Source organism: Polypterus senegalus, chromosome 4 (genome assembly GCF_016835505.1).
Source record: "Polypterus senegalus isolate Bchr_013 chromosome 4, ASM1683550v1, whole genome shotgun sequence".
NCBI lineage: Eukaryota > Metazoa > Chordata > Cladistia > Polypteriformes > Polypteridae > Polypterus > Polypterus senegalus.
The window spans coordinates 1,255,128-1,259,700 of NC_053157.1; the positions used below are offsets into that span (position 1 = coordinate 1,255,128).

At 48.5% G+C, this 4,573-nt stretch overlaps 1 pseudogene; it reads left to right on the forward strand.

The window, feature by feature from the left end:
* The first annotated feature begins 323 nt into the window (after positions 1-323).
* Positions 324-448, forward strand: LOC120529124 (annotated as a pseudogene).
* The last annotated feature ends 4,125 nt before the right edge of the window (positions 449-4,573 follow it).

Here is a 4,573-nt window from a genome sequence, read left to right on the forward strand (position 1 = left end):
TCTAGCGAGTGCTGTGTTTTGATTGGTGAGTGGATGGCTGTGCTTTGCTGAACTCGGGACTCCTGGGGCTCAAAGGTGCAACAGTGTAAGTAAAAGTTACCCACAATTCCTGTGCGAAGCAGCGACGTTAATTCTGTAAACTCCGACTTCATCAGTAGGAGGCGTCAGAAGTGTCTGCAGTAAATGTGCCGTTTGGTGGCAGAAGGCTGAAGTCCGCTGTACCGGCGGCTCACCAATCAAAACCCAGCACTCGCTAGAGCCCGCCCTCTCGGCTTTGACGAGGTAAAGTGACAGATTCACATTCAGGCTGCGCACTTCGTGTTGTTTACAGTCATGCCACCCTGAATGCGCCCGATCTTGTCCGATCTCGGAAGCTAACCAGGGTCGGGTTTGGGCTCGGTTAGTACTTGGACGGGAGACCGCCTGGGAATACCGAGTGCTCTAAACATCCGTCCTGGGTATGACGTTAATCGGCGTTCATCCCTGCATGTATGCCCGCCGACCTGCAACGAAAAACTTGGGGGGTTGGTGGCAGAATTGGCACGCCAGCCACCATAAAATACCTCCCACTGTTCTACTCTGAACTCGTGTGGTGCTGGGGTGTCACCCGTCGCATGGCTGCACTCGGGTCCTAATCTGGGGCTCCTGAGTTGCTTTGTCGTGTGGTGGGTGAGGCAATGCGCTGTATCAGTGTGTGCTGCTAGTGGCTGGCTGGCACTTCATGTTGCGTTTGGAGGAATAAATGTTACGATACATAAAAAAGTCAATAAACACACAAATAGAGAAGCAACAAAAAACCTATTCCGTTTATTTACGCTCACATTCCATGTTCTTTTGTTTATTGATTCTCACATTTCAGTACTTTTATATATTTGAATATTTATTAGTTCATTTATTTTTGTCCGTAAACGTGAGGATGTCAGATTACATGATTAAGAATAGCAGGCGGATGACAAACTCAACGACCTGGCGCCAACTGTCCCAAACAGTTCTTGTTCCCCGTAACTAGAAGTGACAGAGGCATCAGATTACGTCAGTAATGTCTGACACTGAAAGTCCCCGAAAACACTCGTGCAGTGCGACACAGCGTTAATATGCCACCATCTTAAGTTGAGTTTGTGAGACTGTTCACCTGCTGATGGACTGGCGCCCTGTCCAGGGATTGTCCCAGCATTGTGCCCTCTGCTTGTTGGGATGGCTACAGCTTTCCACGACCCAGCGGGATTGAAAAGGGATGGATGGGTGAACTTTAACTTCTTCTTTCAGCTGCTCCTGTTAGGGGTCGACACTGCGGATCATCTTCTTGCATATCTTACTGTCCTCGTCATCTCGCTCTGTCACCCTCATCACCTGCATGTCCCCTCTCACCACATCCATAAACCTCCTCTTCTCCTCTTCCCTGTCAGCTCTATCCTTAGCACCCTTCTCCCAATATCCTCCTCACATGTCCAGACCAACACAATCTCGCCTCTCTGACTTTGTCTCCCAACTGTCCCACCTGAGCTGACCCTCTAATGTCCTCATTTCTAATCGTGTCCATCCTCGTCACCCCCAGTGCAAATCTTACCATCTTTAACTCTGTCACCTCCAGCTCTGTCTCCTGTGCCACCGTCACCAGCCCATATAACACAGCTGGTGTCACTACCGTCCTGTAGACCTTCCCTGTCACTCTTGTTGATACCCGTCTGTCACTAATCACTCCTGACACTCTTCTCCACTCACTCCACCCTGACTGCACTCTCTTCTTCACTTCTCTTCCACCCTCGTCGTCACTCTGTACTGTTGATCCCAAGTATTTAAACTCCTTCACCTCCCCTCATCCTCTCCATTCCACTGACCTCCCTCTCATTCACACACATGTATTCTGTCTTGGTGGTCCTACTGACCTTCATTCCTCTCCTCTCATACCTCCACCTCTCCAGGGTCTCCTCAACTTACAGATCACAATGTTATCAGCAGACATCACAGTCCACGGGGACTCCTGTCTGATCTCGTCTGTCAGCCTGTCCATCACCATTGCATATGAGAAAGGGCTCAGAGCCGATCCCTGATGTAATCCCACCTCCATCACTCCTACCGCAGACCTCACCACAGTCACACTGCCCTCGTTCATATCCTGTGCCACTCTTATGTACTTCTCTGCCACTCCCGACTTCCTCATCCAATATCACAGCTCCTCTCAGTCACCCTGTCATTTGCTTTCTTCAGGTCCACAAAGACACAATGCGACTCCTTCTGGCCTTCTCTCTACTTCTCCATCAACACCCTCAGAGCAGACATCTCATCTGTGGTGCTCTTTCATGGCATGACACCATCCTGCTGCTCACTCCCACTCCACCCTGCCTGTACCCTCTTCTTCACCTCTCTTCCACAATCCCCATTACTCTGTACTGTTGATCCCAAGTATGTCTTGACATGAAACCATCCTACTGCTCACTGATCATCACCTCACTTCTTACTCCAGTACTCTTTCTCATAACTTCATGCTGTGGCTCATCAGTTTTATCCCCCTGTAGTTATTACAGTCCTGCACATCCCCCTTATTCTTAAATATCGGCCCACCAGTCTACTTCTTCTCCACTCCTCATCATCCTCCCACTTTCCAAGATTCCATTAAACAATCCTGTTAGAAACTCCACTGCCATCTCTCCTCAACACCTCCATGCTTCCACAGGTATCATCTGGACCAGCGGCCTTTCCATTCTTCATCCTCTTCGTTGCTGTCCTTTCTTCCTCCTTGCTAATCCGTTGCACTTCCTGATCTCCACATCATCCAACCTCTTCTATCTCTCTCTTGTTCTCTTCATTCATCAGCCTATCAAATTACTCTTTCCATCTTCTCAGCACACTCTCCTCGCTTGTGAGTCCGTTTCCATCTTCATCACCCTAACCTGCTGCTCCTCTTTCCCAGCTCGGCCCCTCTGTGTAGCCCACCGGTCCTTTTCTCCCTCCTTAGTGTCTCACCTCTCATACAACTCATCATACGCCGTTTCTTTTGTCTTCGCCACCTCTCTCTTCACCTTGTGCCTTATCTCCTTGTACTCTTGTCTACTTTCCACATCTCTCTGACTATCCCACTTCTTCTTTGCCATCCTCTTCCTCTGTATACTCTCCTGTATTTCCCCATTCCACCACCAGGTTTCTTTTTCCTCCTTCCTCTGTCCAGATGTCACACCAAGCTCCCTTCTTGCTGTCACCCTTTCTACATCTGCTGTCTGGTGACTCTTCAGTGCCACCCAGTGCCAGTCTCACCTCCTCAACCTTGCAGTTTTCCTTTTTCAACTTCCACCATTTGATCCTTGGCTCTGCCCTCACTCTCTTCCTCTTCTTGATCTCCAATGTCATTCTACAGACCACCATCCTATGCCGTCTAACTACACTTTCCCCTGCCACCACTTTGCAGTCTTCAATCTCCTTCAGATCAACTCTTCTGCATAGCATGTCATCTACCTGTGGGCATCTTCCTCCACTCCTGTACGTCACCCTGTGCTCCTCCCTCTTCTTATATATATATATATATAATCCACCCATCCATTATCCAACCCGCTATATCCTAACACAGGGTCACGGGGGTCTGCTGGAGCCAAACCCAACCAACACAGGGTGTAAGGCAGGACACAAACCCTGGGCAGGGCGCCAGCCCACTGCACGGCACACACACACACAAACCAAGCACACACTAGGGACAATTTAGAATCGCCAATGCACCTAACCTGCCTGTCTGTGGGAGGAAACCCACGTAGACACGGGGAGGACTTGCAAACTTCACACAGGGAGGACCTGGGAAGCGAACCCGGGTCTCCGTATATAAAACAGGAGGAGCAAAAGTAGGTTTACGGTTGTGAGAACGCGAGGCCGGCCATTTGAGCGCTTATAAGAGTGTATCTAAGTGCGCTGTGCTATTGGGATATTCCTTTGAGTTAGTAAACTTAATAAAGCTTTTGCAAAAATGATCAAATGCATGTCTTACTCCATACGAACAACAGTGCAGTGGAGTTTGCATGTTCTCCCCGTGTCTGGGTGGGTTTCCCCCCACAGTCCAAAGACACGCAGGTTAGGTGGACTGGCGATTGTAACTTGTCCCTGTGTGTGTGTGCGCCCTGCCCGGGGTTTGTTTCCTGCCTTCCGCCCTGTGTTGGCTTGGATTGACTCCGGCAGAACCCCGTGATCCTGTAGTTAGGATACAGCGGGTTGGATAATGGAGGGATAATGGAGTTTTATATCCATAAAACTTTACAAAACAAGAAAGCAGAACAAGTGACAGTTATGTGTGAACCTTGGGAATTACTTCGATACCCTGCAGTTCCTTATTTCTATAGAACTTTTACACATTTTGAGAAATAATCTTTCCAGTATTAAACATTCGCTTGGTGCGTCAGAAAATGAAAACGACGCATGCGCATTTGCAGGCTGTATATTCTCAGGTATTGGCGTTCATTTCCACAAAGCGTGTCGCGTTTATCCTCATCATGTCATCTGGTAACAAGTTCTTTTTTTGCAATGTCATTAAGGTGTTAGAATGTTTGTTAAAATGTCTCAAGCACACATTATGAATGAAACAGCTGAGGTTCAT